The 25,945-nt window shown below is 42.2% G+C and overlaps 1 pseudogene; it reads left to right on the top strand.

The window, feature by feature from the left end:
- Positions 1–763: 763 nt before the first annotated feature.
- On the top strand, positions 764–25,945 carry LOC118804659 (annotated as a pseudogene).

Below are 25,945 nucleotides of genomic sequence, written 5' to 3'. Positions count from 1 at the left end.
AGCTAATAAATTGTGCAGGAACAGATGGTGCTATAGTCCGTTATACCTATAAGGGACATAAAGCTCATAAAGTGGCCAGTGTAAAAGATCTTCAGCTATATTTCTATGTAAACATGCATTTTGAACAGTTGTGAATCTCTGGACTGGACTGGCATATTGCTTTTATGGAGATAAGTCACGCCCTGTTAAGAGATAAGATCAGGGATCTATAATCACCACCACCTCTGCCCTTTCAAAACTCACTGACTGAAATAAAATAAACATTCTCTGGAAAAAAATCTCTGGAGAAGAAACTTCCCAGGAACTGCTGCACCTGGCAGTGGTGCGTGGCAATGTTCAGGCTGTTTTTCTCCATTTCCTTCCTTTTCCTCCATAAATCTACTGTGAAAGGTTATTTTTTTGAGTTAATGAAATATTTATTAAACACTATATATGTATACCACCACCAATATTAATAATAATAATAATTATTATTATGATTAATAGTAGTAATATTAGCAGTAGTAGCAGTGGGGGTAGCAGTTGTAGTAGTTGTTGTGGTTTGTAGTGACTGAAGAATTGTTAATAGACATTGACTAAGATGCACTTAAATGAGTCTAAATTCATACTTGGGACAACTTTAGAGTTGCCCACCTGGCTGGTGGTCAGTTAAGCAGGACATTTTCATTTAATTTTCTGTAAATCTTGCATCTCCAACAATTTATTCAGGACAGACTGAATAAACTCCGCCTCAAAAAAAAAGCCTAGAGCGGGGAGGAGAGAGCCAAAGGTACTTAACTCACTTCCTCAAGTCTGAGTCTTCACACCGTGTGCTTGTGTTTAACACACGAGAAGAGAACAATGCCTGGAGTGGTGTCCACTTTGGCCAAGGATCGAGCCCAGTCTGCGGGCTTGGGCAGCAACACCAACGCCGTCAAGTACCTGAACCAAGATTTTGAGGCACTGAGGAGCAAGTGTCTGAGCAGGGGGGAGCAGTTCTGTGACCCCACTTTCCCAGCTGCCCCCGAGTCCCTGGGCTTTAAGGAGTTTGGACCGAAGTCATACAAAACCAGAGGAGTGCAGTGGAAAAGACCCACAGTAAGTGCTCACCTATGATGACTTTAATGTGAGGTAACTTTAGTTAGAACCTGAGGTTCTGTAACTTGTGTCACTGCTTTCTAAAAACCAAAATATATCACCTCTGGCAGAAAAACATACTTCTATGTAAGTCAGTGCATTAAGAGTTTTTTTTTTTTTTTCCAGCAGATTTTAGAGCATTCTATTGGTCTATTCATCATCCTTTTTTCAGTTACATAAAAATAAAAATAAAATTGAGAAAAATGGAGATACAAGGTTTGTTTCTGATAGCAATGATATTCTTATTCAGCCTGCTGTACATTAAATGTGTAGTTGATTGACTAATTGATCATTGGACACATTATTTAGTGAAGTTATGTCACATTAAATAAGAGCAGGACATCTTATATTTTGACATAAATGCCAAAACTTGGATTAAGTATCTAAACTGAGATTAATCAGAGCCTGAGTATCTAAACTTGGATTAATCGCAGCCTGAGTATCTAAACTTAGATTAATCACAGTTTAAGTATCTAAACTGAGATTAATCAGAGTCTGAGTATCTAAACTTGGATTAATCACAGCCTGAGTATCTAAACTTGGATTATTCACAGCCTGAGTATCCAAATCTGGATTAATCACAGTCTGAGTATCTAAACTCAAATAAATCACAGCTTGAGTATCTAAGTCTGGACTAATCACAACTTGAGTATCTAAATCTGGATTAATCACAGTCTGAGTATCTAAACTTGAATTTAGCACAGTCTGAGTATATAAGCCTAGATTAATAACGGCCTACGCATCTAAGCCTAGATTATTCACAGCCTGAGTATCTAAATCTGGATTATTCACAGTCTGAGTATCTAAATCTGGATTAATCACAGTCTGAGTATCTAAATCTGGATTAAACACAGCCTGAGCATCTAAACCTGGGTTAATCACAGGCTGAGCATCTAAACCTGGATTAATCACACGCTGAGCATCTAAACCTGGGTTAATCACAGGCTGAGCATCTAAACCTGGGTTAATCACAGGCTGAGCATCTAAACCTGGATTAATCACAGGCTGAGCATCTAAACCTGGACTAATCACAGGCTGAGTATCTAAATGTCAAAGGTTTTTCCTCTCATGCTGAAACTTTTACCCATAGAATGGTTGAATAATGCATTTTTTCGAACCCATGTCCAAACGTTTGTAGACACCTGCATGCCCACGTTTTTTAGACAGTGATCAGATATGTTTCACAGCTTCTACACAAGCCCACTGCAAGGCTGCGTTCAGGTAGCAAAGCGTATTGGAATCTGCCTGTGACAAGACTTGCAAAGCAGACAAGGAGCGGAACAGGTCATCACACGTCACACTGAACAGACAGACTAATGCAATCTGTGAGGATTTTAGGTGGAATACACTCCACACAACTGCAAATGTGTGTCTGAGATGAAGCCGTTTACTGTGTTGTGCAGGAGCTGTGCTCAGACCCCAAGTTCATCATCAGCGGGGCCACGAGGACCGACATCTGCCAAGGGGCTCTGGGTAAGTGGACACATACAGTGACTGATGTGTACGTCATCTACACTGTTCAGACTGCAGTTGTAGTAGAACATGGCAGGATTTTTGCTAAAACTAACCCCACCATGTGGAGGCTGTATCTGGCTGGGTTAATCACAGCCTGAGCATCTAAACTGGACTAATCACAGCCTGAGCATCTAAACCTGGACTAATCACAGCCTGAGCATCTAACCCTGGGTTAATCACAGCCTGAGCATCTAAACATGGACTAATCACAGCCTGAGCATCTAAACCTGGACAAATCACAGCCTGAGCATCTAAACCTGGGTTAATCACAGCCTGAGCATCTAAACCTGGACTAATCACAGCCTGAGCATCTAAACCTGGACAAATCACAGCCTGAGCATCTAAACCTGGATTAATCACAGCCTGAGCATCTAAACCTGGACTAATCACAGCCTGAGCATCTAAACCTGGACTAATCACAGCCTGAGCATCTAAACCTGGACAAATCACAGCCTGAGCATCTAAACCTGGACTAATCACAGCCTGATTATGTAAACCTGGACTAATCACAGCCTGAGCATCTAAACCTGGATTATGAGTATCTAAATCTAAATCACAGTCTGAGTATCTAAACCGAGATTAGTCATAGTCTGATTAATCATAGACCTACCAATGCCAATTAAGTGGAATAACATTAACATAACAAAAAAACAGACCGTACCTTTATCCTGAAGCTATGCTCCTAATCTTCTTTTTTCTTCTCCATTTTTCATCTCCAGATGTGTTTCCCTTTTTGAAATATGATTAACTGATAAAGTTGCACAGTGTCAGATTTTTTAAAGTCGACAGTTATGTGATGAAAGTTTAGTCCACACTGACCCATCACTGATGATGTCATGAATAAAACCTCAGGAGAAGGGAATGCTTTGCAACAAGCAACTTTAAAAATTCTGACTTATAAAATCCTTGATGAAGCCAAACTCCACGGGTCAGTAGAGCAAGATGTGCCCCTTTCCAACAAGCCCTGGATCTCATTGCCTTTTGGGACCCTGAGATACAGACCGGAATCTTGCAATTTTATATCCGATTTAGGTGCACACTAGGCGGCCTTGCTGAGAAAGTCACTCACAGTAGAGGTCCATCAAGCCAGAAAAATTTGTGTGTGTTATGCTGGTATGAGTGGATCAGACACAGCAGTGCTGCTGGAGGTTTTAAACACTGTGTCCACTCACTGTCCACTCTATTAGACACTCCTACCTTGTCAGTCCACCTTGTAGATGTAAAGTCAGAGACGATAGCTCATCTGCTGCTGCACAGTTTGTGTTGGTCATCCTCTAGTCCTTCATCAGTGGTCACAGGACGCTGCCCACAGGACACTGTTGGCTGGATGTTTTTGGTTGGTGGACTATTCTCAGTCCAGCAGTGACACTGAGGTGTTTAAAAACTCCAGCAGCACTGCTGTGTCTGATCCACTCAGACCAGCGCAACACACACTAACACACCACCACATCAGTGTTACTGCAGTGCTGAGAATGATCCACCACCCAAATAGTACCTGCTCTGTGAGGGTCCATGGGGGTCCTGACCACTGAAGAACAGGTTAAAAGGGGGCTAACAAAGTATCAGAGAAACAGATGGACTACAGTCTGTAACTGTAGAACTACAAAGGGCACCTGAAGGGAATGCTTTGCAACAAGCGACTTTAAAAATTCCGACTGTGATGAAGCCAAATCCACGGGTCAGTAGAGCAAGATGTGCCCTTTCCAACGAGCCCTTAATCTCATTGCAAGCCTTTTGGGACCCTGAGATACAGACCGGAATCCTACAATTTTATATCCGATTTAGGTGCACACTAGGTGGCCTTGCTGGGAAAGTCGCTTGCAGTAGAGGTCCATCGAGCCAGAAAAATGTAGAGCACTGTAACTCAGTAAAAAAAGAGTAACGGAGTTCAAAGTTTTCAGGATTACAGGGCATTGTGCCCGCTCTCCAACCACACATGACTTTTTATTGCAGTCTTCAGGAAACCGGAGATAATGTCATTCAATATCCGATCTTTGAAGCGCTGTAGATCAGCGGAGCAATGTTAGAACGAAGCCAAACTCCAGGATCAGTAGAGTGTGACGTGCTTTTACCAACGAGCCTGCAAAGGATCACAGTGCGAGCCCACAGGAAACCAGAGATATAAATTCCAAATCACCAGACTCCTCACCCGTTGTCTTCTCTAAGGCGTCCATGTTGTTAGTGTCAATCTTGTGGCGTCAGTTGACTAGTCTGTGCAACCTCAATAAACCAGCTGCTTTTTCCACTCACTTGAGCATCTCAGTCAACGTAAAGATACCAAAATAACCTACAAGTTGTGAGGGGGCCCCCTGGTGGCTACGGGGCCTTAAACAGCTGCTTATGTCACTTGCTGGATAGAGCTGACACTGTTTAACACTACAACATACTTCAAGATGGTACTATATTACAGCCTTCAGTCTTTAGAGTGAATCTTGAGACATAGCTATGAATATGAGTCACAGTTGCTGTTAGTTAACAGAAAACAAAGTGAGGAATGGTTTTGTTCATTCAGTATGACAGGCAGGATTGCTGTATAACCCCCATCCTATTTGCTTCCATTGTGTTGGCCATAGGATAATGCTTAAAACACTGTTATCATTTTATATAGCTGTACCTTAGTTTAGGATCCTAATCATTAATTGACAGTAAAGATGGTGGTGAGGATCATGTACATTCATCCCTGCAGGTGACTGCTGGCTGATGGCGGCCATCGCCTCTCTGACTCTGAACCAAGACATTCTGGCACGAGTGATTCATCCAGAGCAGAGCTTCACAGAGGACTACGCTGGAATCTTTCACTTTAAGGTCAGATTCCCCTGTCTAACTTTTCATCTGAGGACTTGCAGAACAACAGCTCGGTTTGTGCTGTTGAGTCAAAGATAAGACAAGCATTTATAAAGATGGGGGGAGCTGTCACATATGGAAAGAAGTGGATGCCAGATCAAATAGCATAACAGTAAAAAAAAAAAATTACATTACATTGTGGTGCCAGTATTTGATCTCTACACTGAAAATAATTAGCAATAATATAATGCTTAATTTGTGTCAAAAGCAGAGGTTTGCACTCGTGTGGATTCACGCTGGACCGGCGGGACCTGCCACGATATCTTGCGGCACGGGACTAATTTTCAGTGTTGTGTCCGGGAGTGTTATATCGCTGCTGTCGGAACAAAACCTTGTATCTCCATTTCTATCATTTTTCAGTTTTTGACATACTTTTAAAATGTCTTTGTATTGTGAGGAAATTTTTCAATAAATGGACCAAAAGAAACGGCTCAAAATGACTTGGAAAAAAATGTGGTTACCATTTTGGAGATACAAGGTTTTGTTCCAACAATAATGATATATATATATATATATATATATATATATAGATAGATATATATGTAGATAGATAGATAGATAGATATATGCGCTGGTCTGAGTGGATCAGACACAGCAGTGCTGCTGGAGTTTTTAAACACCTCAGTGTCACTGCTGGACTGAGAATAGTCCACCAACCAAAAATATCCAGCCAACAGTGTCCTGTGGGCAGCGTCCTGTGACCACTGATGAAGGACTAGAGGATGTCCAACACAAACTGTGCAGCAGCAGATGAGCTATCGTCTCTGACTTCACATCTACAAGGTGGACTGACAAGGTAGGAGTGTCTAATAGAGTGGACAGTGAGTGGACACAGTGTTTAAAAACTCCAGCAGCACTACTGTGTCTGATCCACTCGTACCAGCACAACACACACTAACACACCACCAGTCAGTGTTACTGAGGTGCTGAGAATGATCCACCACCCAAATAGTACCTGCTTTGTGAGGGTCCATGGGGGTCCTGACCACTGAAGAACAGGGTAAAAGGGGGCTAACAAAGTATCAGAGAAACAGATGGACTACAGTCTGTAACTGTAGAACTACAAAGTGCACCTATATAGTAAGTGGAGCTGTTAAAATGGACAATGAGTGTAGAAACAAGGAGGCGGTCATAATGTTATGTCTGATGGGTGTATATTTACTTATAAAGAATGAAGTCATTTTGAAGACATGCGAAGCAACTAATCACGTGAACAACACGCAAATTCTCTTAGCTTACAGAGACGGCGGCCTTCAGTCTGACAGCCACAGCTGCCCAGCAAAACACCAAAAATAACTGCTCTGTGGTTTAATTCCTGCTTTGTGTTTATTGGGAATAAATGGCTTCACAGTGAGCCTGATGACCATGGCTGCCTTGTTATTTCAGCAGAGGTAAATGTGTTTGTGAATAGAATGTGTCAGATATCGGATGTCAGTTCACCTTGATGGACCTGCATGGGCGGGAACAGGACAAAACGTTTTGGTTTCGGACGGGAGCGGGACAAATGATTCCAACTTTCTGCGGGAGTGGGCCGGCACGGGATGTCGTGCAGGAGGGGGACTGAAAAAACAGTCCCATGCAGATCTCTAGTCATAAGTGAGTGAAATCCACCTTGAAAAGGAATCCATACAACTATGTTTCACTGTGCGGAACTAAAAACTGACACACAGAGGCTGTTTGAGCACTGATAGCTTCATCCAACTGACCTTGAACTGAATGAAACCTGAGCCTTATGTACACAAAATGGTGGATGACAGGAAATGGGGGGTAAAAATGAGTCTAGAATTTTGGTGACAGTGACCTCTGTAGGTGAGGAGGGGAACCATCAGCAGCAGACATGACAAGGGGGTGCTGAAGCTCCCCTCAGCAACGACACTCGCGGCATCCCTGAATTCCTGTGCATGTCACATTTATTTACTGTTATGGAAAAGAATCTTCTTTATAGTCATACTGCTGGTGTGTTGTTGCATATTCCTCTTCACAGCTGTGGCAGTATGGACAGTGGGTGGACGTTGTCATTGATGACAAGCTGCCCACCAAAAACGGAAAGCTGTTGCTTGTTCATTCAGCAGACCGAAATGAGTTCTGGAGTGCGCTGCTGGAGAAGGCCTATGCTAAGTGAGTTCATGTGCGCTAAAACATCTTACAGTATTTTGCCTGGAAGGCAGGCTGTCGCTGCATTTACACTGCTCCGCTGCTTCCACGGACATGAACGCATCGTCCGCCTTCGGTTGGCTGCATATGGGTGTAGTGAGGGAGTTCCCTGTGAAATACAATTGAAATATAGTCTTGCTAAGTCTTTATTTGTCTAAGTAATGCTTTTATTATTTTTAATAATCAGAAAGTCAACAATAGTATGCATCATTTAGCTAATACTTTTTTCCAAAACATTAATAAAGTTAAATTAGGATTTAGGTCAGTGATTACCACTTGCAGCATTGGTCATTTTGCTTTACTGTCATCCAACCAATCATTTTCCTGCTTGGATTCCGAAGTCCGGAGGTAAACAGTTGTGTTGAAATATTTTAGCTTTTGTTTGAAACGTGGAACCAAGGTTTTTATACCTTGAGCTGCAGACATGAAGAACACCAGCTGCCTCCTGATTGGGTAGACACATCGCATTGGCCGGATTTATTTGCATAAAGTTCCGCTCCACTTAACTTTTTGACGCGTCACGTCCCTGAGACTCAATGTGCCAGACCCATCATGCACCACGCGGCCGCATCTGATGGAACCAACATTTTCCATTGAAAACGAATGGGGTACGTTGCGGCGCGTTGATGTGCTGGAGTAGTGTAAATGTAGCGTAAGACTGCCAGAGTTTCTCAGCATTAAGAAAGGTCAAACAGCACTGCAGTGTGAATACTACCTTCTATTAGGGATGAGTCACAATGTTCAAATTTTTGAAGAGTTATGGAAGTTCATGTAGTAAATTAAGATTTTTGATATGCACATATAGCTAATTAACATAGCTAACAAATATAGTTAACTAATGTTATATGTTCTCACATGAAACATCTGAGCTTTCTATTTTTTAGTCCAAAGAAGGAAGCACAGAAAGACTACAGCAGCCGAGGAGATAGCATTAACACAGCTATAGCCAACTTTTAGCTTAAGCTTTTGTTAGCTTTTGCTAACAGCACCACATTTGCTAGTTAATAGTAGCACTTTTTAATGCCTATTTGTACTGAAATGAGCCTACCAACACAGCTGGGGTAAGTTTTTCATTGTTCCGTTATGTTATCTACATATAACAAGCAAGAAGTTTGGCAAGCCACTTGGTGATCGCTAGCCAGTGCTTAGCAACAGGGTGAAGCATAGGCCATTTCAGCCTTTTCAAAAACGTAGCAAGGTGAATCACCAACATCGTGGTGCCTCACTTTTCTCCACCCACAGAAAAATTAAGTGGAAGCCCCCTTTAAACACCAAACAACACTCTGCAGAGAACTTCAACAAGACATTCTCAGAGTATTACCCCAAATGGGGACTGTGCCACATGAGCTTGGGGATTAGCTTGGTGAACATATTTTTTGTTCTTATTTTAGTTGTGCCATTGTTCTTATTTGAGAGCTTGTGTTGTTGCAGTATTAAACACTGCTATTGGTGAGGGTCAGTTCTTATTGAGGCTTTGACGCCGTGTGACTGAGATTGTGTTCCTGATTGCTCTTCAGGGTGAACGGCAGCTATGAGGCTCTTTCTGGAGGTTCAGCTACTGAAGGTTTTGAGGATTTTACTGGAGGCATTGCCGAAAGCTATGAGCTCAAGGATGCTCCTTCAAACCTGTTTAATATCATAAAACAGGCCCTAAATCGGGGTTCTCTGCTGAGCACATCTATATATGTGAGTATGCTGTAAATGTATATCTGATAAGCAGACTACCCAATTCCGAAAAGAGGACTAAAGAAATTCTGACATGTAAAAAATATTTTCACATTTGAAATAAAAATACCTACTTAAAAAAAGGTGCTTCAAGGGTTCTCTAGTAAAGAAAATGGTTCTATATAGAACCAGAAACACTCAAAGAGCCATTTGTATGATTAAAGGATTCTTTGAATCATGAAAGTGTTCTTCAGACTGATGGAAAATGTGCTGTAGATGGTTTTATATACGGGGAGATTCACTCGAAAGAGGCCACGAATATTCTGTTGTAACTCCCGTTAGGATGAAGCAATCTGACCCAAAAAATACACTACATACCTTGACATATGTGTAACTGATTGCATTACATGCGATGCTGGAAGTGATCTCCGTTTTCTGCCAGACACATGAAAGGGTACGGGTGTCTGCACCTGGGAGTTGCAAACACAGGTTAAACGTCGCTGTCCGGCGCCTACCTCATCGCTCCGACGCAGGGGCATCCCGGCTTGTTCAAAGCTCCATATACTGAGAAGCACATTGCACGTTGTTTCGTTCAGGTTGTTTCGTTCAGATTGCTTCGTTCAGATTGCTTCGTCCTAGCGGGAGTTTTACAGAATATTCAGTGCCTCTTTCGAGTGAATCTCCCTGTAGAACCTTTTTGTAAAGGGTTCTATATAGCACCAAAAATGATTCTTCTATTGGTACAAGCTTGGCACAGTAACAATAGAAGAACCCTTTTTGGTGCTATATAGAACCATCTGAAACACATTCATGCACATTTTCCATCAATCTGAAGAACACTTTCAAGATGCAAAGAACCCATGCAAGAAGTTCTTTAAGTGTTCATGGTTCTATATACAACCATTTTCTTTACTAAAAAACCCTTAAAGAACAATCTTTTTTTAAGAGTGTATAGAATGTTCCAGTGTGTTGCTTTTCTGAGCAGGGCGCTGGAAATGAAATAGAGGCTGAGACCAAAGAGCAGCTGGTCAAAACACATGCCTACTCCGTCACAGCGGCAGAGGAGGTCAGACACAACTCGCGCTGTAAAAATGCATATTTCAAACTGTGTTTCTGTGTATATCTGCTCATATACAGTCACTTCATATACAGTCATTTCATATACATACAGAATCTGTTGTAAACACATAAACTCATATATTTATAAACGTTTTGGCTTTCATTACTCTGTTGTAGGTTAATGTTGGTGGAAGCAAGGTGCAACTGTTGCGCCTCAGGAACCCCTGGGGACGAAAAGGAGTGGAATGGCCCTTGGAGTGATAAGTAAGTGTACTGGCCAACCATGAATGTGATCTCTAAAAGTATACTTTGAATAATGATATAACTGAGTAAGATCTTTGTATTATATTCGTCAGTTCCAAGGAGTGGGACCAGGTCCTGCCTCATGAGAAGGCCAAACTCAACTACTCCGCAGAGGATGGAGAGTTCTGGTGCGTTTGTTCAATGATCAAGCACTTGTTCTCAGACGCCACCTATTTCTAGTCCAGGAGCAACACATTCAAAGTGTTGATTCCTTCTGTCTCTTCTTGCATTTCTGTGTATCTCTCTTTCAGGATGGCGTATTCAGACTTTAAGGTCCAGTTCTCAAGGGTGGAGATCTGTAACCTGACTCCAGATGCTTCAAGCAGTGATCAAGTTGGCCAGTGGGCCCTTCAGCAGTTTGAGGGCAGCTGGAAGGATGGCTCGACTGCCGGTGGCTGCAAAAATTGCGAAGGTACCTTTATATGAAGCTGAATAATCAGTACCTTCTGGGGTAAAACTGAGGGGAAGCCACTAGCACCTGAGCATGTGTCCCTCAGGTCAGGGCTTCAGCTCGTAACATTGATATTAGTGATCACAGTCACGTACTTTGCAAAATAAAGTACTTTGACACGAACTTGTAAACAGAAGTACCAGTGGAGAGGAGCGGTGCTGAGCGGTGCTTATTTTTTACTTTTCCTCAGAAATCTTGGTTCATAGTAACATGGAGATCAAAAAATTGTAGAAGGACACTATCCAACAGGGTTCTTCAATTCCAGTCTGGTCTGGAGGGCAGTTGTCCAACACAATTTGGTGACATCTCTGCTTAAACACACCTGGGTCAACTCATGTCATTGTCAGGTTTAGTAGGCGTGTTTGAACAGGGATATCACCAAACTGTGCTGGACATCAGCCCTCCAAGACTAGGACTGAAGAACCCTGCAATAGAGGCATACCTGTAATTATAATCCAGGGGACAGACAGACAATTAGCACCACTCAGTTGAACCAGAAGCAAAACTTCACAGAAAAGCAAAAACTGAAAAGAAAAAGCTATTCATGAAAACAAGACATAGATGAGAAGAAGCACAGCTCTCAAAAGCCAACAACATGACCAACAGAGGAGAACTCAGACCGCTGACTGCCTCAGGAGAGGCTGGTACGACATCTGGGGTGAGGTCAGGTCAACAACAGGGTCGGTGCTGGATCTGTAACTGGACCAGAAACAGGAACAGAAACACGAGCAAAAACAGGACCAGAGACAGTAACAAAGACAAGAGGAGGGAGATTCACAGGCTAGAAACAGCTTCCAGAGTAGGAAGAGAGAAAGAAGAAGTATTAGCCACAGAGAGGAGCCCTGAGATGGATGGGCACAGACAAACTGAGCCGGCAGTTTCAGTGCACCACCCTGGAGTCAGTTCAGTAGCCCAAAGGGGAGATTACTCAGAAATTGAAAGATAAACTGAACCACAAACCAAATCAGCTATGACGAGTAGGGTTGAATTGGCAACCTGATCAGTAACCAAGGGCACTGAAACTGAACAAGCAACTAAGAAGGAGGTAGAATTGCAAACCAAGTTGGGTACAGAGCAGGGAACGTACACAACCACAAATCAGGGGGTGAAGCTTCAATGGAGTCAGGAGTCATGCTAGGCACAGGAGCTAAACAAGTGACTAGGATCAACACCATAACTGTGTTTGTGACTGGGTTTAGAGCAGAGCTTGGGGCTAATAATGAAACTTCATCCTGAGCAGGAGCAGCACTCTAACCAAGTTCAAGAGCTGGGACAGCAAAGGGCGCAGGGACCAGAGCTGAAGCCAAGTATGAGACTGAAGTGAGAGGCAGAAGCAGAAACTAGGTTGACGCAGCAAGAGCAGCTCAGGAACAGAGACATGGGAACAGGTGCCAAGATTAACACAGGACCAGTAAAGCCAGTATGGACATGAAGAGGGACTCCCTTTTTAAGCTCCTAAGTATTGGTAATGGTGCAGAGGGGAAGCCTAGGTAGGTACTGCAGGACTGACAGTGTGGATGAGCAAGATGAAACCCTTGTGTACTGGATGCTGGAGTCAGGAGGTGGGACATTAAAAGCAGAGTCATCTGTAAGTGATGCTTGGGGCCGAGGAGGCTCAGCAAAAGGCTTCAAGCCTGGGGAGCTCGGCGCAAAAGCCCTGTCGGCAGCAAGAAGAGTCTGGGTTTGATTCCTTGGCCGAGTAACCAGGGTGTGGAGTTTGTTTCCCCATGCCTGCGTGGGTTTCCTGCCACAGTCCAAAGACATGCATTCAGGCCAATGAGGTGTGAATATGTTTTTCAAAGTGTATGTGTGTGTGTCTGCCCTGAGAGGGACTGGCGACCTGCCCAGGGTGTTTCCTGCCTTCTGCCTGATGACTGCAGGGATAGACTCCAGCACCCTCTGAGACCCAGAAGGATAAATGGCTTTGTGTGTTTTCTAATGTGGCTCGATCCCTCCCAGCAGAATGTGGAATCCAGGACTCTCTACAACCAGTAGTGGTGCAAGTCAGAAGCTATAAACATTTCTGAGGAGTTATTTGTTTCGCTCATTCAGAATCAGTGCTTAGTGTCTCCTAGAATCATGTGTGGAGATTTAAGGGATAGTTATAATAAAAGCTACAGGTATAAAATATTACTTCATAACTAGTTTACTATGACTACATGACCAAGTATTACGCAAACATCTGGATTTGTAGAAAATACATCATACATTGTTATAAATATATATAAAAAAACTCATATGTATCCACGAATTGGTGTGTGTGATGCCCAAAGCCCTCACTCATGTCTCTGTCAGAAACGTTCTGGATAAACCCGCAGTATAAGATTTCCCTGTTGGAGGAGGATGATGATCCAGAGGATAATGAAAAAGCCTGCAGCTTCCTGGTGGCTCTGATGCAGAAGGACCGTCGACGCTTCCGCAAGCAGGGCCAGGGCATGCACACCATTGGCTTCAGTATCTACAAGGTAAGGAGTCAGGATGTGTTTAAAGAAAAGTCAGACTTCTGTTACATGTTATATTAAAGCAAATGTTGGCGTGGTAGTGAGCTGAAGATCTGCACCAAATCTTCTTTACTTGGATCTGTTTTGTTTAAAGGTAGTGTCAACCTGTTTTGTTAAACAGGTTAGGCTTTTAAGCTCCTGCATGACTGTGCTTTTGACTGTCAAATAAAGAAGATTTGAGTTGGGCATGACTCGTACCAATCAGATTTTTTGCTTTTCCTCCATAAACTAATATCTGACACAGACTCTGGCTTGTGCCGGAAAATAAAAGATAACAATGTGAAACACCTCCCAGATTTTCAGGACTTTAATTTTATTTGAATTATATCTTTTTTAAAATTTGGCTTTGGTTACTTAACAAGTCACACATCTTTAGATCATCGAGACTAAGGATGCATTGATACCGATACTGGTATTGAGTATCGTACCCACCTCGTGTTCGTACCCATAAAAATTCACCTATACCAACATGTGATACCCACTGATGATATGGTGATAAAGGGCACCCTTGGCATGTGCCTCTGCAGAGTTTGAATGATGGAGATTGTAGGGAGCCGGTAAGTACACAAGCTGAGGAGTTGCAATAAATTGTTTTTACCATTTTCAAGAAGTTGGACCCAAAACCAAAGTGTTCCAAAACTGACCATAGATAATTCCATTCGATTCTATCGAAAGCTTTCTCTGTGTCAAGAGAAAGAATTGCAGCGAATGATACAGAGGGAAGCCATCACCTCACGTTATCTGAAGCATGTCTTCCTTTGAGGAAGCCAATTTGGTTGTAATTAATCAGATCTCCAATACACTGATCAAGTCTGGAAGCAACTACTTGGGCAAACAAGAGTCCGTAGATATCAGGTTAATTGGTCTGTAGCTGGAGCAACCTAAGAGATCCCTTCCTTACTTCAGTAAAAGGGTTATCAATGCAGTATTTTGGTCCCTAAGGTGAGAGCCATGTTCTAAGGCAAAATTAAGGGAATTTAAAACGAGGGGACCAACAATGTCCCAAAGGGCACGCAGCAATTCAATGTGGGTAAGAATTCTGGGTCCTGTAAAAAGGAAATATTAAACCTCCAGCGATTAGATTTATGTGATATTTGAGTGGGTAAAAGCAGTGTGGATAATCTAGAATAATCTGACAAGAGAATGGGAAGATGGTTACATTTTCGAAGAAGGGAATAAGAGTAGGTAAGCTAGAGAAGTAATCTATCCAACAATAGCTTCTGTGACAGTTTGAAAAGAGTGTAGTTCCTTACTCTAGTATTATTTAAACGCCAGACATCACAAATGTTAGTCTCTGTCAGGAAAAAATTCAAAGAATCTGAGTGTCAGCTGGACACATTTGTGATTTATCCCATGAGGGGTTACAAATTGCGTTAAAGTCACCACCTATAGTAATCTGGCGATCCCCAAGATTTTCATTTGGAGCAAATATAGACATTAAAGCATATTTTATACTATTCCAAGTACCAAGAACATAGGTGATACAGCCTTCATTATCCCCACCAGAAGAATCGACAGAAAAGTGCAATTTTCTTGCAAAAATTAATAGAACTTCTTTAGTTTTATTTATGAGGCTACCACCTTAAAATATCTATTTTGAAATCTGGGCACATCTATGGATTTTAAATGAGATTCTTGTATCAGAGCAATTGATACCCCATTATACGTTGAGTAATCTAAACATTTGGTCCATTTAACAGAACTGTTTAGGCCATTAACATTCCAAGACATTATCTTAAGAGACATAATGTGACTTCAACACATCCAACAGGAGATTAGAACAATGAAGCCTATTCCACTGACCACACATTACAATGAAATGAGAAAATAACCTCATATTGTTTACTTGGGCGATCCGGGGCATAGAAATCAAAGGATACGTGGCCAAAACGGCATTGGGTCACCACTGTCAGTCATCCCATCCGGCCTCCATCTTCACGAGGTAAACCCCTGTTACGGATAATCATTCAAACAAAGCAGTTTCAACCGGTCCACACTGTAGATGTGATGTGCTCTTTCTACCTCAAAAGATTTACCTTCCAAGGAAGGTATCCACTTGGGCAGTTGTTTTTCTGCGAATCTCACCAGGTCGTCTCCACCCTCTTTGAGGCCGACTGTGCAGATGTTCAACTGACGGCTTTTGTCTTCCATCGATGCCATTTTCACTTGGAGAGCCTCTACTGCACATTTAACTTCAGCGGATTCCTTCTTAACATTTCGAATCACCAGCTGCATGTTTTCGAAGTTATTGCTTATTGTTTTAATCTCTTTTTCCAACATGCCTGTCTTCTCTGAGACAGGACTGAATTCCTTCTTAAACATTTTTCGAACATTCTTGAGTTGTAGCCATAGTTTATCAGCTACAACAGAGGATAGCTCCTTTGGACGTTTCTGCTCTGGAGATGACATCACCGGTTGGCGTTTGGCCATGCCTAAGTTAGAGTAAAATTTACTAGCTTGGTATGGCTTCTCAGAAGTATTAAAGGATGAATTGCATCAAGCTGGTCGGGAACCACAGAGTTAAGTGGCCATCCATGTCGAAGGTCACATGATCTTCCACAAAGATGTATTTTGTGACCCTGTGGTGGTTGGACACAAAGCCATCAGTCACTTTAAACATTCTGCCTTGGAAAATTCCCGCCAGGAATACACCGTGTGGTTTTAGCCTAATTTTAAACACACAACCACTTCCCCAGTACAGGTGGAGACATGTGGGCTAGCAAAACGGAGGCAAAAAAGGTCTGCATTTCCTACCAAAGTCCGTACATGCCGACTTCACTCTTTTTGACCGAATAGAATTGCAAAGTATAAACATTAATATTCTGTACTTGGTGCGCAGCACGTTGTTTTGAATGAAACTGCTTTATTTGAAATTGTTTATAGACAGAGCTGTCTTTAAAGGCTGCACTTAACATAACGTTGATCAGACAAAGCGTTTTCGTACAGTGTGAGTATATAAATCGTAGGCTTTTTTTCGTACACAATGGTCTGTTCAAAGTTATGGTGTGACTCACCAAAGAACAAGATTTTTTAAATTGCAGTGTATGTCTGGCCTTACAGGACATTCAACTATAGCTCCAGCCAAATGAAAAGACTTCAGACGTAAAACTCCAAAAGTGAGCTCCTTGGATGTGTCAGCCTCGGATGTGATTCCTGCTGTCGCTGTGCTACAGAGACTGATGTTAAAAGAGAAAGATGAGGATAAAAACTATGAAACATACTTTACTACCAACTGTATAGAAACGTTTTTCACAACCCCTTTGAGCTCTATGCATTCATTTTGCTCTCTGGGTGGGTAGGACCCCCACCTCCCTCCATCGCTTAGCACTGCGCCTGTTAACTAATGTAACAGAACTGGCAGTTGGCGCTTCCCTCCTCCAAGTGTGCTCAGCTGTCCAATGACATTGCCTTAGAGGCAGTGCAAAAAGATGCGGTGGTGCTTCACAGGCCTCAGAGGAAGCCTATGCTAGCTTTCGCCTCCTAGCGCTGGTGGTATCGTGTGACTGGGGGAGTCCTAACTAGTGGGTGGACCTGAATATGACTAAATTGGGGAGAAAACTTGGGGAAAAAATGTTTTTTAAAAGTTTTCATTTGCATCATGACAAATCTTTAACCTTTTATATCTGTCTGTTTTTTGGCTTTCTCTCTTTTTCAGGTCCCTGAGGAGGTAAACATCCTATTCTGTCTGTGCAGTTGGTTGGAATTAAAAGATACTTCTGGCCTCAGAAGCGTCAGACAATATAAAGAGATATGCACTGGGTTCTACTGGTACACACCAGGATTGCTAGAGTGTGCACATACAACGAGATGCCAGTTCATTAGATAAACTGAACACGCGTTGGCCATTTTATCAGGTACCATAAAGGTGCAAATTGCAGATTGCAGCCCATCTGTCACTATACACAACTTGTCAGCCACCTACTACCCTGACCATCACTAGCAAGCTACCAACATAGGCACACCGACCACAGCAGCACTACCAGCAGTGTATTTTGTCGGTTAGTTATCAGATAACCATTCAATCACAATTGCTATTAAAAACAAATATTACGGCTAGACACATAACCATGCAAACAACACAGCTTTCCTGGTAAACAAACCCTGGTTTGTGTTTACGTGCCATAGTTACGTGGTTCCCCGAGTGTGCATCTGCAAAAGGATTTTTTCCTACGCCACTCTTCCTGTGCATGTTTTGAGACCTTCGACAACGGGCGGGAGGTGAGCACACGACTCCGCCTGCATCCAGGAGATTACCTCATCATTCCCTCCACCGTCAAGCCCAAGGAGGAGGCCGACTTTGTTCTTAGAGTCTTTACTGAGAAACAGTCCAAGACACAGTGAGTGACTTTTATTTATATATTTTGGTATACTTTCATCAATCCCAGTGGGGGGTGGGGGTGGGGTTAGGGTTCATACTGTACATGTTTTTAGCAAACCAACGTGTTCATTTCCAGTTTGTGACTTCAGACCATGCCTTCAACATGGTGGTGGTAGTATGAGGGAGGACCAATTAAAGGAGGGGGGGGGGAACTCTGAGAACTTAGGCTGGAGTTCTGGGTGGCTTCTGCCAGACCCTCCCTCATAGCTGTAGTAGGACTGATGCAGGACTGAGGAACAGGGAGGATCGCAAACCCTTCGTCATGGGAACGGAACGTGAAGATGTGAATTTTTTGTAGGGCGTTAGATTGGAAGAAGGAGGGGCTTCAGGCATGCTCCTCCTCCCAAACTTCAGTTATAACATAACTACATTTGTTTTCAATGGGAGAGATGCGTCTTTCACTGCTGGTGATTTAGGCCCTCTATTTTGCGGGGAGTGCTCCAGGCACCCTGAATTGGAAAAAGTTCAGCTCGAAGAGAACAAGTAGCTTACTGACCAATCAGATTGAAGGAGAGGCGAGGCTTCAGTGACAGTTGTGATGCAGAAAGTATTCCTAACTGCAATCCGTCATGGATCAAAATCATGACAAACAAAAAGTTGCTTATTTTAGTTTAGCCTGTATTTGCTCCCAGCACCACATTTGCTAGTTACTAGTTGTAGTAAAACCTTCTGCCATGAGAATTCAAAATAACTTGCTAGCACAGCTGGCGTTGTAGCTGCTCAGCAACAGGGAGACAAGCAGCATTCAAAAAACACAGTGTGAACATCCCTTTTAATTATTTGCTCCAGTGTTAGCTATGAGCTAAATTTTAAATGCATTTACATGCACTTAATAATCCGTTTGTCGTAGATTCTATTGACACTTCTATATTCAATGCAACAGAAGTCATTATAGTAAAAGTAGGGAGAACATTACAGTGGTAGCAGCGCTTATGAATCAGAATGTAAAGTCCTCCTTTATAATGTCTCTGATGTAGAGGACTTTATTATTTGGGTCCGTATTAAGGAATATATTTTAATTTTCTACAAAAGACATAATTTTCATAGAGCAGTTTTCAGTGCTTTTCATGTTAGATAAAATCCTCATCATCACATCCAAGTAGCTTTAATGTGCCAAGGATACTAAACTTGAGTGTTATATTAGACATCCAGCAAAGTTTCAATGAAAAATATAGGATAACACTGCATATGAGGTTAACTCCTGCTTGGTTGGAATGAAAACCCGCAACCACGTTGAGCATTTGCAGATAACTCTATCAACTCCTGCTCTAATTAAGCAATTGTAATGCTCTATTTACTTTCTCATATATTTCAGACAGCTGGACAATGATGTGTCCTTCACCCTGGATAAAGAGGTAAGGGTCCACACAGGTTAAAGTTGCTTTCATTTTTCATTTTTATGTTCATCAAAGAGGTTCTGGGATCCTGAGTGGCGCAACTATCTAAGCGTTGGCCCTATCATCAGGAGATCGCGAGTTCGATCACTGGTGATGCTACAGCCATCTGTAGCCGGGAGTCCAAGAGAGCACAATTGGCCTCGCTCTCTCTGGGTGGGCAGGATGGTCCCTCCTTCTCCCCCCATCACTTAACGCGATGCTAGTCAGCGCAGGCGTCTGTTAGCTGATGTAATAGATCTGGCGGTTGGCGCTTTCCTCCGAGCGCGTTCAGATGTCCAATGACGTTGCGTTAGCAGCAGTTCGAAAAGATGTGGTGCTTCACAGGACTCGGAGGAAGCCTGTGTTAGCCTTCACCCTCCTAGCACTGGTGGTATTGTGCAGTTGGGAGAGCCAAACTAGTGGCGTTTTAGGGCCACTGTTAATAAAAATAAAAATAGTAGACTTTGAGAATAAAGTCATAATATTTTGAGAAAAAATTCATAATATTTTGAGAAAAAAGTCGTAGTAATTGAAGGGATAAAGTGGGCTAACTGTAGGGGGGCTGCCATAACGCGTTGGGGTCTCGGTTGCTGTACTGGCGCCGGAGCTCCACTCACTCCTGTCTCTCTGTGGATCATTTTGATCATCATTCTCACTGTCTGTGAAACTCCATGCCCTCTTTGAATGGGGGGAGATGTAGCCCCCGATAGCCGTGTAGACGACTCTGCCTGAGATTCTCCTTCAACAACAGACAGACAGTTTCCTCCGAGTCCGTCTGGCTCTTTATTCTAGATAAACACGGTTTCCTGCTCAGCCGTTTCAGCCGTTTCTTATACTATAACAGGCTGGTGCTGATGTGCAGGAGAGACAGGGAGACTGAGTGTTTCTTTATGGGTGAATCGATATGAAAGTAGAACTAAACCACCAACTCACCGCCCCTCATTTAACACGAAGAGGTGCTGCTTCACTTCGCAAAGCCTTTGGCCGCAATATTGCGACCTTTTTCTCGAAATATTACTTTTTTTCTCAAAATATTACGACTTTTTTCTCGAAACATTACGACTTTTTTTCTCTATATATTACGACTTTATCCTCAAAGTCTACTATTTTTATTTTCATTAGCAGTGGCCCTAAAACGCCGTCGTAGAATTGGATACGACTAAATTGGGGAGAAAATTGGGAAAAAAATAGTCCACCAAGTGAATGGCTACTAGAGAGCCTACAGAAAGAGGTTATTAACTCTCACATACAGTATTGTTGTATTCCTGCCCCTACAAGCCCTGCCCACATTCACAAGAACGTTTTGGCCATCAAACATGCACCTCATATATTTCAATGATATTGTGTTAACAGTAAGCAGATACCAATGCAGCGCTCTGATGTCAGGTCAACTCACATCCAAAGTGGTGCAGTTCAACTCCAATAAATATTGCCTCAGATCACGACTGTGTATTTCTATATACTACGATCTAAAAACGTTTAATTCATAAACGCATACAGGTTTAGCAATGCATTTATTCGACAGACACCAAGATGCGCTTGTAAATAAGGCCTACAAAATAGTATTGATTGGAGATTTTTTTTCATCTGCCATTTTTGAATGCATAACAGCACTTAAAGGTTTGGCTGCTGTGAGAGAATTTTAATATTCTGTGTTTTTATTTAATGAAATGTTGTAGACAGACATCACAGAGCAAGACATTGACGCCTCATTCAGAAGCCTGTTTGCCAATCATTCTGGAGAGGTAAGAGTTTTATAGTGTGTGTTATTGGTGTGACACATCTGTGTGTCATTGCTGCAGTTAACTCTCTCTCTCTCTCTCTCTCTCTCTAGGATAAGGAGATATCAGCTGAGGAGTTAAAGGACTTTTTGAACACTCATATAGTGCCCCAACGTAAGCCAGCATGCTATTACTATTATCAGTAGATGCCACTTTGATCCAGTGCTGCTATTTAAGTCTGAGGCCCAATCCCATTTCACCCCTCACTCCTACCTCTTAGCCCTTACACCTCTGTTTTGTGCGTTCACGTCTAGGGGTATGGTGTCCTGATAGACACCATAGATAGAGGGGTAGGGTGAAGTGTTATGGCTACGTGACCCTCCAAACGGAGGTTTGATGTCTTTTCAGTGTATTATGGTCCTTTTCCTAATAATAGGCATAAATATCACTAGTAGTATGCTAATGTCTCCGAAGCTAGCTAGCTAATTTTCCCGTTCGGCCTTAAATGGTGCAGCAGTTACATTCTGGCTCCTCAGATGTCAGAACTGCTGCTCCATTTAAGGTGGAAATTCAAACGAGAAGCTGGCGAATATCTGACTCCAGCTTCATATCACTGAAGAATTAGGGGTGGGCGATAATAAATAATTGCCCCCCTCTTTGAAGGCATATGATTCCCTAAATGTAACTAAAGCCCAGCAGTGAGGAGCTGAACTTTACCCTCCTCTGCTGTCACTGCAGACTGGCAGGGTCGCCTACAGAGCAGCACTAGTAGCTGTTAATGAAGTAATGCTCTTTTAATTTGAGGGTCTCATTTCAGAGGGAAGATTTCAACCACTACAACTTGTAACTCAGTTCCAAGGGGCAAGGAGACACTCAAAAACAGGGGGTAGGGGTAAAATAAGAAATGGGACTGGGCCTGAGACCGTGTAACCATGTGTAAATCTCTGTTTTCAGTTGGTGATTTAAAGACAGATGGTTTCAGTTTGGAGGCATGCAAGTGTATCGTGGAGCTCCTGGACGTATCCTTCCACACACACTCAACCAACCTATCACCTCTCACTACGACAACTCTGAATTTACAGAGGCTGACAGCTTATCTCCTAAGATATACTACTGACAAATAAAGAACAGTTTATCTTGAGATAATATTCCATTTTAAAGTTTCCTCTGTTGGATTTCATTTGGTTGAGCTATGGTGGAAAGAGTTTTTCCTCTTACCAGTCAGAATCAGGGCCATTTGCCACACCTTTAGCCACACCCCCTGCTCAGTGCTAACCAAAGCCTCTTTAGTTGAGCCCGAGTGACTACATACCTCTCAAGTTCAGAAAATTTCAATGCATGGGATTTTACTGCCTGCTCAGTTGGCCAGAGAAAGTTTTTTTGCCCTGTAGCACCACCTTTTTCACAGCTTACAGTGTCGTGTCTCCATTTTTGTTTTTGTTTGTTTGTTTGTTTGTTTGTTTGGTGTGCCAGCTGCCCTCTACACTGTGTACAAATTTCATCCTGAATGGTCTACATTCTTAAAAAAGATGGTTGTTCAAGGGTTCTTTAGTAAAGAAAACCATTTATCCAGAACCATGAACACACAAAGAACCCTCTGCATGATTAATGGGTTCTTTGCATTATGAAAGGGTTCTTCAGATTGATAGGGAATGTGTTTTATATGGTTCTATACATAACCTTTTTGATGTATGTAGCACCAAAAAGGGTTCTTCTATTGCTGATGTGAAGCCTGTAACAATAGAAGAACATTTTTCGGTGCTATGTAGAACCTTTTTCAAAAAGACTCTATCTAGAATTCTTTTCTTTACTAAAGAACCAAGAAAGAACCATCACGTTTAAGAGTGTAGTTGAGTAGAAATGGTGCAAAATCACTCTTTTCATGAAGAAAACCATGAAAAAGAAGCTACTGTAAAGCTACAGCTTTGGGACTTTTAAAATGTGTTTAAAGCCAGAATTTTTTCTGTACTAAGCGAGATTTGAAAGATTTAGCGTGAGACCTGCCCCCAGTGTGCGAGTCTAACAGCCAGTGCTTGAGACTTGAAAGAAATGTGATACCAATGAGTGAACTAGTTAGCTAGTATTTTAGTGTGTACACTGTACAATTTTCAGTTTCATTTGACTTTATTACTCTTTCCCTTTATTCATTTTGTCTAGACATTATCTTTTAATGGCATCCAAGGACACAAAGTGTCCAAAACCAAGAGAAAATCCCACAGTCTGTCTTTGATTTGTCACCTGTTATAGCCACGTAGCCACAGTAGCATAATTTGGCAAGTGTTTACATGGTATGTTGGCTAATTTCCTGCCACTAACACTGATCCCTCATCATTCCTGGTTGAAAGTAACCTTTTGTGGCATCTAATGGCACAAAAAGACCAAAATCATGGTAAAATCCTTGCTTTAATGATTTTACTCTTAAGATAGCAATTAGCCTTCGTTATCATAAGTTAGCAATCACTGACAGTCTTTTCATGATGTGTTGGTCAAATGTCTGTTTGTGGTAGCCACCTGACACTGACTCCTGTTGAAGGCAAATGACCTACATAATCTTATATTTTACACATTCAAAGCCTGACCTCTGCTAGTTCTCTAATAAAGCTCTTAAAGACAGACAGATCTCTGGTTACTGAATAGTCTTGACATTTGGTGAATCTCAGAAAGACGGCAGCGAGCGTGTGGGCTTGGTGGAGTTCCAGATCCTGTGGAATAAGATCGAGAAGTGGCTGGTGAGAGATTGATTGATCACCCAGTAGAACAATGTTCTTTACTCTCAGAGTTTTCCTTCATTCACCTCCGTGCCTCCTGCTCTCTGACACGTGCTTCACTCTGTCTTCCTTCTCTGCCCTTGTAGAAAATTTTCCGGCAGTTTGATCTGGACAAGTCAGGCACCATGAGTTCCTATGAGATATGTCTGGCCTTGGAATCGGCTGGTAAGGCAACATCTCCCTGTCATCATGTGTTTTAGGTGTTTAAACCTCATCTGTACCTGTTTTCATTCCAGGACAGCTACCTCTATTACTAGTCATGTACACTTTTCTTCTTTTCCAGGTTATAAGCTCAATAACAAGCTGAACCAGCTGCTGGTGGCTCGATACGCTGACAAAGGGGTAATCGACTTCGATAACTTCGTCTCTTGCCTGGTCAAACTGGAGACCGTGTTGAGTATGTGTCTGCTGTTATCATTTTAATTCATCCAGCATTGTAGTTCATATATGTGTTTTTCATGTCCTGGTTAAGGAAATGACATTAATGGGTTCAAATGTAATCTCCCCACACAGGAGTATTCAAGCAACTGGACAAAGATGGGACTGGGTACGCTAAGCTCAACGTCTCTGAGGTGATTTCTTCTGCTAATAAATTTACACAAGACTGTGTACACCTGTGGTTCTCTGACTGCTCCTCAGGGCCTCCCAGCCCACATTTTGATCTTCTTTAAGTTTGTGAAATTTCTGTCCTGCTAGATCTGCCCTTGTCAATCGTAAGTACTGTAATTGTGAAATGGAAGCACCTGCCTGAGTGCATCGTGCCAACTGTAAAGTTTGGTGGAGGAGGGATAATGATACAGGGTTGTTTTTCAGGGGTTGGAATAGAACCCTTAGTTCCAGTGAAGGGAAATCTTAATGCTTCCAACAGACCAAGACATTTTGGGCAATTCTATGCTCTTAACTTTGTGGGAACAGTTTGGGGAAGAACGTTTTTTGTTCCAGCATGACTGAGACCCAGTGCACAAAGCAAGGAACAGAACAACAGGAACGTGTGGTGAAACCAATTTGTTTGAAAACCATTTGAGACGTAACATCGGCCCCAATACAACAACTTGGCAGGCAAAAAAACTGATACTCAAGTAAAGTACAGATACTTGAAAAATGTACTTCAATACAGTACTCAAGTATAAATGCACTTTGTAACTGTCCATCCCTGCCATCATGCCAGCTTTGAAGTAGGGTTTCCTTTTTGTACAATGTAATGTTTACAGCCAATGACAGGCTAAAGTAAAATTCTCTACTAAAGACTCAAGACTCTTGAGAAACTCATATGAATTAATTTCTGAGTTTCTCTTGACCTTGACTCCACACTAGGTGGCTGATCAGTTAAATCCATCTTAGTTGAACTACTCTGTTTGGAATGAGAGGGAAAACTGTGTAAATTAGATTGTTTTTTACCTTTTCTGTTGAACACAGTGGCTGCAGCTGACCATCTGCAGTTAAGTGCTGAATCAGCAGTGAGTCCATGCCACATCTAGAAGAGTGGACAGCCATCCTGCAAACATTTTACCAAGGCAGGATCAGCCCAGCCCTCCAATAGTTCCGCAAATCTTCAGTTTTCTTCATCGTCCAGTCCAAAGATGCCTGTTCAACTGACTATGCTGCCTTTGCCACTATAATAATGTGTAAAATCACTGCAGACACCTTAGAATATATTGGCTATACAATAAATTTTGTCTATGCAAGAGCAAGAACTTAGCAACTTATTTATTCTTCAGCTGAATGTTATGTCTTACATGCATGGCTGCATCACATTCAGAGCAAATTAATCCAGCACATTTTCAGCCACTAATATTTTTCCTTTTAATAGCTGGGTGAGGGCTTCACCGCTCTGCAGGTAAATAGTGCAACAATTCAAGAATAATGTTTCTCAACGTAAAATAGCAAAGAACTTGGAGAGTTCATCATCTACAGTACATAATATCATTAAAAGATTCAGAGAATCCAGTGAAATCTCTGTATGTAACGGACATGGCCAAAAACCAAAACTGGATGGCCGTGATCTTCAGGACCTCAGGCAGCACTGCATTAAAACCTGATTCTGTAGTGGAAATCACTGCATGGGCTCAGAAACACTTCTAAAAAACATTGTCT

This window comes from Colossoma macropomum, unplaced genomic scaffold, assembly GCF_904425465.1.
Source record: "Colossoma macropomum unplaced genomic scaffold, Colossoma_macropomum, whole genome shotgun sequence".
Classification (NCBI taxonomy): Eukaryota; Metazoa; Chordata; class Actinopteri; order Characiformes; family Serrasalmidae; genus Colossoma; species Colossoma macropomum.
The sequence above is the reverse complement of the archived record's forward strand: the minus strand, read 5'-3'. Positions and strand labels throughout refer to the sequence as shown.